At 43.9% G+C, this 14,705-nt stretch overlaps 1 protein-coding gene across 3 annotated transcripts in view; it reads left to right on the top strand.

The window, feature by feature from the left end:
- Positions 1-14,705, top strand: part of LOC115164854 (protein FAM222A-like) — a 64,023-nt gene that overhangs the window by 44,734 nt on the left and 4,584 nt on the right. The gene's annotated exons all lie outside the window — the stretch shown is intronic.

Raw genomic sequence — 14,705 nt, 5'->3', positions numbered from 1 at the left:
ACTGTATGTAGCGATATGTATCAATGTTTTAGTGGGAAATAATGCAAAGATGAGGAGAAAATGATCTTGGCTAAAGTTGTTGAAGCCAATTTATGACAATGAAGTTGCTCTCATTGGCCTGAGCCTGAGAAGAGGAAAGGTGATCAGTGCCAGGAGGCTGAAGGAAGGAAGCACAAATCCAACATTTGCCAGGAAATTATTTGATTGGATTTGAGGTGAGAATGACCTTTTTGAAATGAAAGATAACAATTAGGAGTCATGTGAGTTTAAAAAAAAAAAACTTGTTAATGTCTAAATCCATTTTCGACATAGCGTCATGGTTCTGTAGCTGGCTGTGATAGATCAGTGGGGAGACTGAAGGGCCTAAACAGGCCGTCAATAGAACACTCTCATTCCCTTCCAGGAAATATGTCTATATTTCTGTTACTAGTCGAGTAGCCATCAGAGAGAGATTTCACAGATGGGGGTGGGGTGAGGCTGAATTATTTTCCTGCATGTACTGTTTGTAGGCCTATGCATCGTAATCAGAATTCAAGATATCTTTGTCATCATGAACTTTCATAAGAATCTGAACAATTATAGCTAGCCTACACATCAAATCTTTAATTGTCATCCAATTTTTTTTTTTTTAGATGTCGTCTCCAAGCAAGTAATTAACCAAATAATCAGCCATGCAATTCAATACTCATCTTTTAAAAACAAACTCTTTAAACCTAAATTGTTTTTATCTTTAAAAATGAAATAGAGGAACTAACAGGTCAGACACTACCGGTCAAAGTTTTAGAACACCTACTCATTCAAGGGTTTTTCTTAATCTTTACTATTTTCTACATTGTGGAATAATAGTGAATACATTAAAACTATGAAATAACACATATGGAATCATGTAGTAACCCAAAATGTGTTAAACAAATCAAAATATGTTTTATATTTGAGATTCTTCAAATTGCCACCCTTTGCCTTGATGACAGCCTTTCACACTCTTGGCATTTTCTCAACAAGCTTCACCTGGAACGCTTTTTCAACCGTCTTGAAGGAGTTCCCATATATGCTGAGCACTTGTTGGCTGCTTTTCCTTCACTCTGCGGTTCAACTCATCCCAAACCATCTCAATTTGGTTAAGGTTGGGGGATTGTGGAGGCCAGGTCATCTGATGCAACACCACCTCCTCCATGCTTTACGGTGTGAAATACACATGCAGAGATCATCCTTTCACCCACACCGCATCTCACAAAGGCACGGTGGTTGGAACCAAACATCTCCAATTTGGACTCCAGACCAAAGGACAAATTTCCGCCAGTCTGATGTCCATTGCTCGTGTTTCTTGGCCCATGCAAGTCTCTTCTTATTGGTGTCTTTTAGTACTGGTTTATTTGCAGCAATTTGACCATGAAGGCCTGATTCACAGTCTCTTCTGAACAGTTGATGTTGATGTCTGTTACTTGTGTAACCCTCTCACCAGTCTCGAATTTGACTTTCACGATATTAACTTACGTAGAATATCTTAACAGCATGGGATGTTAGGTGAGAAGGACATCTCCAATAAGAAGCCCTATTGTAAACTATCTAGTGTGATGACAAATAGAAACTTCAGATGGAATGATTATAGATTTTTGTTATTGTATAAGGATATACTTTCCCATGCATTAAATTGAAACAGTAAATGACTCCAAGGCAACATGCATAAGGTTCAAGATGTGTATTATTACATTTTCAAAGCACCACATCAAAATAAATAAAAATAATAAACCCCAATGAGTCGTGCACAACCCATGTCCAAATTGTTTCAAGCTTGCTTAACCCCGTTGGCGCGTTGGAGCTCAAAAAAATGACGACACGCATAAAGTCCAGAAGCACCCCACCGTCGTGGTTACTCACTACTCGTAGATATTCCCTCAGGGAAGTATGGCAGTTCCTTGCAGGTTTCCTCACAAGATCCACAGTTATCAATGCAGACAGTACTCTTTAGCAGTAACCGATATCCCATGGGAACATAAACTCGTTAATCTTTCCCAAGCAATTCTCTCTCGGTGTCACACGATGCTAGGCTAACCTCAAGGCTGTCAAATATCTCCACGATGAGACGGTAGCTTCAGTCTTTACTAAGTCTTTCTTCACAAAATTATAACAACTCTCTTATAAAATAAAATCAGTATTTCCCTTCAAAACTCGGTAGGTATGGGTTTTGTTCTATTTTTAACGTCTTCTTTTATAATTTTTCTAATGTAACGTCCATCCTTTTCTCAACGTCTCTCTCCCTCTTTTTTTCCCCCAGGCCTCCCGTTAACCAGGTCAACTCCCATTGGCCACAGATTAAAAGTAAACCAACCTATTCACTTATACATTAAAGAAATATTTCTTCAAAATAAATGCATTAACAACATTACAATTCGGGAGCAATTCCTTCACCTTTTAAATCTAATACCAATTAATTATAACAAATAACTCAATACTTTTTTCTAACAAGAATATTACGCTTGAACCCTGTGAAGCATTTATTTAGTCTGCAATTTCAGAGGCTGGTAACTCTAATGAACTTATCCTCTGCAGCAGAGAACTCTGGATCTTCCTTTCTTGTGGCGGTCCTCATGAGAGCTAGTTTCATCATAGCGATTGATGGTTCTTGCGACTGCACTTGAAAAATCTTTCAAAGTATTTCATCTTTTTTGTATTGACTGACCTTCATGTCTTAAAGTAATGATGGACTGTCATTTCTCTTTGCTTAATTGAGTTGTTCTTGCCATAATATGGACTTGGTCTTTTACCAAATAGGGCTATCTTCTTTATACTTTAGAGTGGCGCAGCGGTCAAATGCACTGCATCTCAGTGCAAGAGCCATCACTACAGTCCCTGGTTTGAATCCAGGCTGTATCACATCCAGCCGTGATTGGGGCGGTGCACAATTGGCCCAGCGTCGCGGGGATGGGCCGTCATTGTAAATAAGAATTTGTTCTTAACAGACTTGCCTAGTTGAATTAATATAAAAATATATGCACAGTTGAAGTCGGAAGTTTACATACACCTTAGACAAATACATTTAAACTCAGTTTTTCACAATTCCTAACATTTAATCATTGTAAAAATTCTCTGTCTTAGGTCAGTCAGGATCCCCACTTTATTTTAAGAATGTGAAATGTCAATAATAGTAGAGAGAATGATTTATTTCAGCTTTTATTTCTTTCATCACATTCCCAGTGGATCAGACGTTTACATACATTCAATTACTATTTGGTAGCATTGCCTTTAAATTGTTTAACTTGGGTCAAACGTTTCGGGCATCCTTCCACAAGCTTCCCACAAAAAGTTGGGTGAATTTTGGCCCATTCCTCCTGACAGAGCTGGAGTAACTGAGTCAGGTTTTTAGGCCTCCTTGCTCGCACACGCTTTTTCAGTTCTGCCCACAAATTGTCTATAGGATTGAGGTCAGGGCTTTGTGATGGCCACTCCAATACCTTGACTTTGTTGTCCTGAAGCCATTTTGCCACAACTTTGGAAGTATGCTTGGGGTCATTGTCCATTTCGAAGACCCATTTGCGACCAAGCTTTAACTTCCTGACTGATGTCTTGAGATGTTGCTTCAATATATCCACATAATTTTCCTTCTCATGATGCCATCTATTTTGTGAAGTGCACCAGTCCCTCCTGCAGCAAAGCACCCCCACAACATGATGCTGCCACCCCCATGCTTCACGGTTGGGATGGTGTTCTTCGGCTTACAAACCTCCCCTTTTTTCCTCCAAACGTAACGATGGTCATTATGGCCAAACAGTTATATTTTTGTTTCATCAGACCAGAGGACATTTCTCCAAGAAGTACGATCTTTGTCCCCATGTGCAGTTACAAACCATAGCATGTCTTTTTTATGGTGGTTTTGGAGCAGTGGTTTCTTCCTTGCTGAGCGGCCTTTCAGGTTATGTCGATATAGGACTCGTTTTACTGTGGATATAGATACTTTTGTACCTGTTTCCTCCAGCATCTTCACAAGGTCCTTTGCTGTTGTTCTGGTATTGAGTTTCACTTTTTGCACCAAAGTACGTTCATCTCTAGGAGACAGAACGCGTCTCCTTCCTGAGCGGTATGACGGCTGCGTGTTCCCATGGTGTTTATACTTGCATACTATTGTTTGTACAGATGAACTTGGTACCCTCAGGCGTTTGGAAATTGCTCCCAAGGATAATCCAGACTTGTGGAGGTCTACAATTTTTTTTTCTGAGGTCTTGGCTGATTTCTTTTGATTTTCCCATGATGTCAAGCAAAGAGGCACTGAGTTTGAAGGTAGGCCTTGAAACACTTCCACAGGTACACCTCCAATTGACTCAAATTATGTCAATTAGCCTATCAGAAGCTTCTAAAGCCATTTTCTGGAATTTTCCAAGCTGTTTAAAGGCACAGTCAACTTCTGTGCGTAGACTTCTCACCCACTGGAATTGTGATACAGTGAAATAATCTGTCTGTAAACAATTGTTGGAAAAATGACTTGTCATGCACAAAGTAGATGTCCTAACCGACTTGCAAAAACGATAGTTTGTAAACAAGACATTTGTGGAGTGGTTGAAAAACGAGTTTTAATGACTCCAACCTAAGTGTATTTAAACTTCCGACTTTGTGTGTGTGGTATATATTCAGTCAGTCAGTGGGGAAAAGCCAATTTGTAAGTCGCTCTGGATAAGAGCGTGTGCTAAATGACTTAAATGTAAATGAAAAGTATTTGACCCCCTGCTGATTTTGTATGTTTGCCCACTGACAAAGAAATGATCAGTCTATAATTTTAATGGTAGGTTTATTTGAACAGTGAGAGACAGAATAACAACAACAAAAAAATCCAGAAAAACGCATGTCAAAAATGTTATAAGGGAAATAAGTATTTGACCCCCTCTCAATCAGAAAGATTTCTGGCTCCCAGGTGTCTTTTATACAGGTAACGAGCTGAGATTAGGAGCACACTCTTAAAGGGAGTGCTCCTAACCGCAGCTTGTTACCTGTAAAAAAGACACCTGTCCACAGAAGCAATCAATCAATCAGATTCCAAACTCTCCACCATGGCCAAGACCAAAGAGCTCTCCAAGGATGTCAGGGACACGATTTTAGACCTACACAAGGCTGGAATGTGCTACAAGAGCATTGCCAAGCAGCTTGGTGAGAAGGTGACAACAGTTGGTGCGATTATTCGCAAATTGAAGAAACACAAAAGAACTGTCAATCTCCTTCGGCCTGGGGCTCCATGCAAGATCTCACCTCGTGGAGTTGCAATGATCATGAGAACAGTGAGGAATCAGCCCAGAACTACACGGGAGGATCTTGTCAATGATTTCAAGGCAGCTGGGACCATAGTCACCAAGAAAAAAATTGGTAACACACTACGCAGTGAAGGACTGAAATCCTGCAGCGCCAGCAAGGTCCCCCTGCTCAAGAAAGCACATATACATGCCTGTCTGAAGGTTGCCAATGAACATCTGAATGATTCAGAGGACAACTGGGTGAAAGTGTTGTGGTCAGATGAGACCAAAATGTAGCTCTTTGGCATCAACTCAACTCACCGTGTTTGGAGGAGGAGGAATGCTGCCTATGACCCCAAGAACACCATCCCCACCGTCAAACATGGAGGTGGAAACATTATGCTTTGGGGGGGGGGTTCTGCAACAAAAAAAACCTTGAATGAGTAGGTGTGTTCAAACTTTTGACTGGTACTGTATATATAAAATAATACATATATTTAAATACACATTTAAAAAAAAAATAGGTATCTATATGGGGGATTGGAAATGATGCAGACTATTATATTAATAAAGCCACAATCTATCTGCAATAAATCTGATCTACCCTCTAAAATATATATAATAATATACTGAACAAAAATATAAATGCAACATGCAACAATTTCAACAATTTTACTGAGTTACAGTTCATAACAAAAAAAATCATTAAGTCCTAATCTATGGATTTCACATGACTGGGCAGGGGCACAGCCATGGGTTGGCTCGTGAGGTTAGTCCCACCCACTTGGGAGCCAGGCCCAGCAAATCAGAATTTGTTTTTTTTCCCACCAAAGGGCTTTATTACAGACAGAAATACTCCTCAGTTTCATCAGCTGTCTGGGCTGCTGGTTTCAGACGATCCCGTAGGTGAAGAAGCCACATGTGGAGGTCCTGGGCTGGCGTGGTTACACATGGTCTGCGGTTGTGAGGCCAGTTGGAAGTACTGCCAAATTCTCAAAAATGATGTTGGAGGCAGCTTATGGTAGAGAAATGGACATTCAATTCTGGCAACAGCTCTGGTGGACATTCCTGCCGTCAGGATGTCAATTGCATGCTCACTTTAAAACTTGAGACATCTTTCGCATTGTGGTGTTTGTCAAAAATGCACATTTAAGAGTGGCCTTATATTGTCCCCAGCACAAGGTGTACCTGTGTAATGATCATGCTCTTTAATCAGCTTCTTGATATGCCACACCAGTCAGGTGGATGGATTATCTTGGCAAATGAGAAATGCTCACTAACAGAGATGTAAACAAATGTGTATTCAGAGAAATAAGCTTTTGTTCATATGGAACATTTTATTTCAGCTAATGAAACATGGGACCAACACTTTACATGTTGCTTTTATATTTTTGTTCAGTGTAACAATCAACCTTGTGATTAACTGAGATGAGTGTACCTGGGATGTTTTTTTCATGATGCTGTGCAAAGCAAGCAGCGGGACTCTCATTTCCCCCCACATGCACTTGAATTTGTTTCCCTGGCTGAGGGCATATTCAACAGGTCCCCCACCCCCTACCCTGTTGATCGCTGGCTCACGCAAGCTCTTCCATTCCGTTTTCTCTCTCTCCATCTCTCTCTCTTCCGGAAGCTCCGGCAGGGGAGCCAGACATTTGATTGACTGGCGGCCGAGTCGGCAGGACAGCTCTTATTATAGTTTTTACCTCTGGCCGGGGGGGGGGGGGGGGGGGTCTGGCCTACAGCCCCTGCTTTGTGTGCCCAATAGTCAATTAGAGGTGGCGCACCGCCGGAGACGACAGGGCTGCAGGGTTAATTGCAGAGGACCTAACAGCTGGCTCTATCAGGGCCCATTGTGCATTGCAGCAGTTGTCACGGCAATCGAGGACCGGCCTGTAATCGTTGACTAATCAGCCATGTGCCAGATGACACCTCCATTAGCACAAGGCAGGTATTGTTTAGCGTGCCGCCTCTGGCTCCTCCCTCCACCCCCTGGCCTGCGCTTCCTTTCACAGCCCCGCTTTTGTCTGGCGTTGGTAACGGGGGGGGGGGGGGGGGGATGTCATAGACCCTGATTCTATCTAGCCGAGCACCCAACAATAGGCATGGGTCAAGGGTGTCCCTTCACAACAATGCTTTTTCAAATCTGTCAATTCCCAAATGGCAATGCATTTAAACAAGTAAAACTTTTTCCAAAGTAAGTGATTCGGGCATGAGGGATTGGAAGGCCATTCTAGCCATTAATTATTAACTTGAATAGCTCCATAACAATGAGGTGAAAAGGGCAAAGCGTTGCTTGCTTGCTCCGTTGAGGGAGGGAGGACAGATTGAATATGCAGCAGCATGGTGGAAATGGAAAAAAGTAGATTAGGATGGCTTGGCCTAAAAGCATTGTGGTTTATAGGGTGACAGGGCTGGGGCTGCAGCGGCTAATGTCCTCTGTGGCCCTCAATGGTGCTGACAGCTCATGCACATTTAACAGCAGCGACTCGTCTCTGGAGAACAGGTTAACGCCGGTGAACCTGGTGGATGTTGCACTGTGGCTGACCCTGTGTTTTTTTCTTCATCTTTCTCTCCCTCTCCCCCTACCTACCTACAAATCATCTCCTGTTGTATTTACCCTAACCCTCTCGTCCTCACAGTCTCTTGATTTGGTTAAAGCTAATGCATGTTATGTGTTCATCGTTCTGTGAAGACATAATTGCAAACAGCCCAACCACCTAGTATTTTCCCCTCCTTTTTTAAACAAGGACATTTCCTTTGGCTTTGTTGGTGTAGGATAAAAGAGGGGATAGAGGAACATGGAAAGTAAGCACCACATTGATACTGGCTTGTGGCTGAGAGTGAGAAAATACCAGATGCTCTCATTTGATGTGTGACTCGTTGGCTTCTCATAATAACTAGAAATATCCCAAACCTGCTCATGATTTTAGAACGTTTGGAGCTCTAATAAATGGAAGCAAGGAAGGAGAGGATTTCATCCAGTTCTTTCCGGCTTATTCCTGTGAATATTCAATTAAGCCACTAATTAGAATGCCAAGCAGTTTTATGCTGCTCTGAATTTGATACTGCACTCTCTCTGACTCCGCGTCTCTCTCCTTTCCTCCTATCTTTCTTCTCTCCATCCCTCCCTCCCTTCTTTGCCTCCAACTCACCTAACTCCACGCTCTCCTGCTCACTTCGTCTGCCACTGCTTCTTGTGATCAACACAATTTGAACCCTCACTTAAAAGTGCACCGAATTTAAGGGATTTTTTTTACAGTTTAAGCCCGTTCCCAGTTCTCTTTATTCCTGTATCGTACCCAGTGGACCCCACCCCCCACCCCATCCTTCCCTCCTCCTCCCACCTTGCCTCCTACATCCTTCCCTCCTCCACCCCCACACACAGAAAATGAGTTAATCAGAATTCAGAGTACCGCTGTCTAATTAAAGGAGTGTTCAGGATTGGGCAACACACACACACACACACACACACACACACACACACACACACACACACACACACACACACACACACACAGCACCCCCAAATACGGCACAGGGCACCCCAAGGACGATGCCCTTGGTGAGCTCATGTCACCAAAACCGATGGAAGAACAGTTACAGCCACTTTGTGTCTCTGCTTTGTGTTATTAAAGGCCCTGTTGAGAAAGGCCCTCTGCTGTTCAGTCCTGTTCTCTTCAATTCCATCTCACCATGCTGTAGTTTATCCCTAGCTCTGCCATCTCTGTGTCTCTCTATCTCTCTCTGCCATCTCTGTGTCTCTCTCTGCCATCTCTGTGTCTCTCTGTGTGTCTCTCTGTGTCTCTCTGTGTGTGTGTGTGTTTACATTAGTGGTACACAGACACTAGTGGTGTGCTGGTCAGATTTTTTTTTGCCGTCTGATTTTAGATATTGCTTATAATTTCCAACATTTTGGTAGGCTTTTTGTTAACTTGTCTAATTAGATACATGCAGCTTATCTTCTGTCATTATATGTTGCCCTAGAAGACTAAATAAACCTTTGCTCACCAGAATAATGTTATAAATCGATAGAATGCTTCAATCTAGTTGACTTCGGTAAAGTTTTCTGTCATCGTTTAGGGACCGGGGAGTAAATGCAAAAACAAACATTGGTACCTGAATGGCCTTACTGAAGACCTCAGTGACTTTTAACGTGGTACTGTCATAGGATGCCACCTTTCCATCAAAGTTCGTCAAATTACTAGACCTGCCCCGATCAACTGTAAGAGCTGTTATTGTGAAGGGAAAACGTCTAGGAACAACAACGGCTCAGCCCCGAAGTGGTAGGCAAAACAAGCTCATGAAACGGGACCACCGAGTGCTGAAGCGCGTAGCACGTTACAATCGGTCCTTAGTTTCAACACTCACTACCGAGTTCCAAACTGCCTCTAGAAGCAACATCCGCACAAGAACTGTTCGTCGGGAGCTTCATGAAATGGGTTTCCATGGCCGAGCAACCGCACACAAGCCTAAGATCACCATGCGCAATGCCAAGCGGTGGCTGGAGTGGTGTAAAGCTCGCCTCCATTGGACTCTGGATACGCGTTCTCTGGAGTGATGACTCATGCTTCACCATCTGGCAGTCCGACGGACAAATCTGGGTTTGGCGGATGCCAGGAGAATGCTACCATAGTGCCAACTGTAAAGTTTGGTGGAGGAGGAATAATGGTCTGGGGCTGTTTTTCATTGTTCGGGCTAGGCCCCTTAATTCCAGTGAAGGGAAGTCTTAACGCTACAACATACAATGACATTCTAGATGGTTCTGTGCTCCCAACTTTGTGGCAACAGTTCGGGGAAGGCCCGTTCCTGTTTCACCATGACAATGCCCCCGTGCACAAAGTGAGATCCATACAGAAATGGTTTGTCGATCTGTGTGGAAGAACTTGACTAGCCTGCACAGAGCCCTGACCTCAACCCCATCGAACACCTTTGGGATGAATTGGAACGCCGACTGCGAGCCAGGTCTAATCGCCCAACATCAGTGCCCGACCTCACTAATGCTCTTGTGGCTGAATGGAAGCAATTCCCTGCAGCAATGTTCCAACATCTAGTGGAAAGTCTTCCCAGAAGAGTGGAGGCTGTTATAGCAGCAAAGGGGGGACCAACTCCATATTAATGCCCATGATTTTGGAATGAGATGTTCGACCAGGTGTCCACATGCATTTGGTCATGTAGTGTACCTAACTGCGCATTTGCATTCTCTGATGATGCTGAAAGAAAGAAATCATGTTTCTTCACAAAAAAATGTAGCCTGCATTTGGTGAATAATTTTACTGCAAGGCTATGTGAGAGGTTATAGACCGACAGTCAGTTTTCAGATTCCAGTTTCCATTTAACCCATCTGCACAGTAGGCTACAGTTCACTGACGTGCCATAGGCCTATTTAAAGTCCCCGTCTTGTGACTGTCGAATTTGTATAGCGCCTCACAACCACCACACATAACATAGCAGTGCCTATCATCCTCTTTTACCACTTCACCAAATCTTTACTTTCCTTTACTTTTCTGGCCAAGAATGGTCAACCAACCCAAAGGACATCCAGCAAACTTGACACGACTGTGGGAAGCATTGGAGTGAACATGGGGCAGCATCCCTGTGGAACCCTTTCGACACCTTGTAGAGTCCATGCCCGACAAACTGAGGCTGTTCTGAGGGCAAAAGAGGGTGCAACTCAATATTAGGAAGGTATTCCTAATGTTACGTACACTCACTGTATATCTATAGGCTACACTGAGGTTTTTCCTTCATTATTTTAGGCTCTCTGGCATTAGTGCATAAGCCTAATCTTTAGGGCCTATAACTGTACGCTAGCCAAATAGCCTACACCCCAATTATCAAATGCTTTTGGGAACAGGCAGAAAAAGTTTGTCGATCCATGAGTCAAAAAGGACAATGTCAGAGTTTAACAGAAAAGCAGCATGGGAAACAATCCATGTCACAATTGTCTGAAGGCTTAAATCCTTCTTTAACCTGTCTCCTCCGCTTCCTCCCCTTCATCTACACTGATTTGAAGTTAATTTAGCAAGTAGCATCATTAAAGGATTATCACTTTCACCTGGTCAGTCTATGCCATGGAAAGAGCAGGTGGTCTTGTGTAAATAGAATTTCTGGATTTTAAGGTATTGTTTTCTCTTTATTCAACCTGCCCGTCACCCACCTGCCCTTCATCCACATAATATTTAATGACCCTAAACCCGCCCGCCCGGTGGATATAACCATGGGGACTGCGGGCAACCCGTGCATCAATCAATCAAATAAATGTATTTTTAAAGCCCTTTTTACATCAGCAGATACACTACCATATACACACACATTGCCTCTCTTACTTGGGTGCTTGGCACTAATGAGCGATGGCATTTAGAGATGTGCCCGCTCTGACACATGGGCATTGTGTGCCAGGCGCTGGGTGGTTAAGGGCAAAGGTCAGCCCGTTAATTGCCTCCCTGCCATCTCGTCACCCTGGCGTGGGAGCACAGCCCAGCTCTCACCACCACCAGCTGCACCCGGCAATGCCACTTTTCTCTTCACTTCAGGTAGTTTAATCTTGTGGTATCGGGGTTGGATAGTCATTGAAGTAATGGTTTGGAGAGTGGGAGAGTGGGAGAGTGGGAGAGTGGGAGAGTGGGAGCGTGGGAGCGTGGGAGAGTGGGAGAGTGGGAGAGTGGGAGTCGTAGCATTTTGCTATAAAGCCGTGTTGGTCTTTCCAGTTTTTCTTCTGTTCTGTGACGCTGTTTCAGATGTACACGTGAGAGTGCCGGTCGTCGCCTCATTCTAAAGAAGAGAAAAAAGTGTGTTCTTCCATCCCCAGGGGAAGTAATTAATCCGTACAGGGCTGTCAGGTGTTGAAATGAAGCGAGTGTGAAGCATTTAGCCCAGGAGGCATTGCAGGCTGTCGCCCGCCCAGGCACCTGTTGTTGTCCCTGCCCTACATTTCAGCAGAGAGCAGGATGCTCCAGTGATGGCAAGTGAAACACACAATCACAGCTGGAGCGTGTGTGTGTGTGTGTGTGTGTGTGTGTGTGTGTGTGTGTGTGTGTGTGTGTGTAGGAAACCCCTAGCCCTGTGGGGAGGCAGTGTGGGGAGGATGCAGTGGGTGGGTGCCTCAGAGGGTGATTATCAGCCAGTACCATCTGTACTCTGCTGCTCAGCACTGTGATCTACTGCATCCAGAGCCAATAAGTCCTGCAAAGCTGCAGATCTGGCCCGAACACCGCCAGGCGCTGTCCTTTGTCCTTCTCCATGGCCTTAGTTTACTTATCCTGACATACTGCTCCTCCTGGGAGAAGACCGATGAAGAGACCCTGGCCATGCACATCAAACGCCGCATCAAAGTGTGTTTGTGGGCATATGTGCATGTGTGCGTACAAGCGTGTTTGTGCACAAATGAGAGGGGGAGAGAGAAACAGAGACATCGAGAGAACGGGAGAATGACGCAGAGAATTGTGTGTGTCACAAACTCTGCAACAAAGAAATGATTGTAGGCAATTAGAATCAGAAAGAGCACAGACACTAATTTACCACCTCCATTCTTCTCCTCCTCATCCTCCTCCTCATTCTTCTTCTCCTCCTCCTCATCCTCATCCTCCTCCTCATTCTTCTTCTCCTCCTCCTCATCCTCCTCCTCATTCTTCTTCTCCTCCTCCTCCTCCTCATTCTTCTTCTCCTCCTCCTCCTCCTCCTTCTTCTTCTCCTCATCCTCCTCCTCATTCTTCTTCTCCTCATCCTCCTCCTCATTCTTCTTCTCCTCATCCTCCTCCTCATTCTTCTTCTCCTCCTCCTCCTCATCCTCCTCCTCATTCTTCTTCTCCTCATCCTCCTCCTCATTCTTCTTCTCCTCCTCCTCCTCCTCATTCTTCTTCTCCTCCTCCTCCTCCTCATTCTTCTTCTCCTCCTCCTCCTCCTCCTCCTCCTCATTCTTCTTCTCCTCCTCATCCTCCTCCTCATTCTTCTTCTCCTCCTCCTCCTCCTCCTCCTCATTCTTCTCCTCCTCCTCCTGCTCCTTCTATTCCTCATCTTTCTACTCCTTCTCCTCATCCTTCTACTCCTCCGCCTTTGTGGGGCTGAGATAGGCCTGTTGACAAACAACGGGTGAGCCGGGGAGAGATGGAGGGAGTAGTGGGGCGTTTCTCTGCGGCCAGCCTGGTCTCATAGACTGAGTGTAGGTTTCTGCAGGAGGGAAAAAGACGGCGCAGCAGTCAGGTCTGGAAAATATGGACTCGGTCACCAGAAAGGAAGGGGAATTAGCCACCTTTTTGAAAGAATTTCCTGGCTGTTTCTGGCAGGTTCTTTTTTTGTATTTTTTCTCATGTGGCAGTAATTAGGAGAAATGATGGGGGGTGCGAGGGGCGGCACAGGTGCCAAAGCTGAGTATCTCTCCTCATTTAAACCATGTGATGATCAAAGATGTTTTTTTATCCTGTGTCGTAAAGAAGATCAGAAAAAAACTGCCACCGTACATTAGCATGTTTTTTTCTCTTTAGAGCAAATGAAATAAGTGCCTGTGGGAACATCAAAGCATGGTGACACCACTGCTGTCACCAGGGAAGGTTGGGAGAGTTGTGTCCCAGTCAGGCAGCCCCGGTCCTGCTACCCACTGATCTGGATGCCTATGTCCCTTTACGTACAAGTCCAGATTCGGACATGTACAGTGTCCTTGTAATATGTACGGTGTCTGTATTAACACATTCATACATATGTACAGTGTCCTTATCAGGAAACTCATACATCTTTGGTGTTAATTATACACCTGCAACTCAATATTAGGAAGGTGTTCTTAATGTTTTGTACACTGTGTATGACAGTTCCATTACATTGTGATCAGTTCATTTACAGCCATAAACATAGGATTGTGGTTTTTTTTATCCATTGTCTCTTGTCTTATTTAGGACCAATTGTGATCCTGGAGTCTGATATATTTGTCATTGACTATTGAAAAGGTTGTGATATATATAGGCCTAATATATTTATCTTGAACCATCAATATGTTTTACTTCGACATACAGCATTTAATAGGCTCCTCATGTAGTCAGAGCAAAGGGACTGCGCTTAAAAAGGATCTTCCATTTGGCATTGAAAATTCACAGACACGAATACTATGCCCTCCCCCCTGCTTTTTAACTCCCAATTTATTTCCTTTATGATATGGATCTTGTAGATTGAATAATTTTCACAGTTGAAGGCCCATTGGATAGTAGAAATTAACTCTCCATGGTATCAGTAATGGGAGCGGAGAAATTAGAGTTGTGACTGCTTAGCTGTGGAGTCTCTTTAACATGACTTTGTGATAGGAAATGAAATTGAGTAAGTCCCGCTCACACATCCCCTACCCTCGAAACTCCTCAGGTTGCCATAACATTCGTTGACTGGTTCTTTGGCTTCTCATTTTGGTGCTTTTTTTTTGTTAGCTTTTGCATAAAAATGACATTTTTGAAGGTTACGAGTCATTGGTGGCAGTTGATTTATCGTTGGTCAATTTAGTTATTTTCCCTG

Source organism: Salmo trutta, chromosome 27 (genome assembly GCF_901001165.1).
Source record: "Salmo trutta chromosome 27, fSalTru1.1, whole genome shotgun sequence".
In the NCBI taxonomy this organism is placed as follows: domain Eukaryota; kingdom Metazoa; phylum Chordata; class Actinopteri; order Salmoniformes; family Salmonidae; genus Salmo; species Salmo trutta.
Note: the sequence above shows the minus strand (reverse complement) of the source record. Positions and strands in the feature narration are given on the sequence as shown.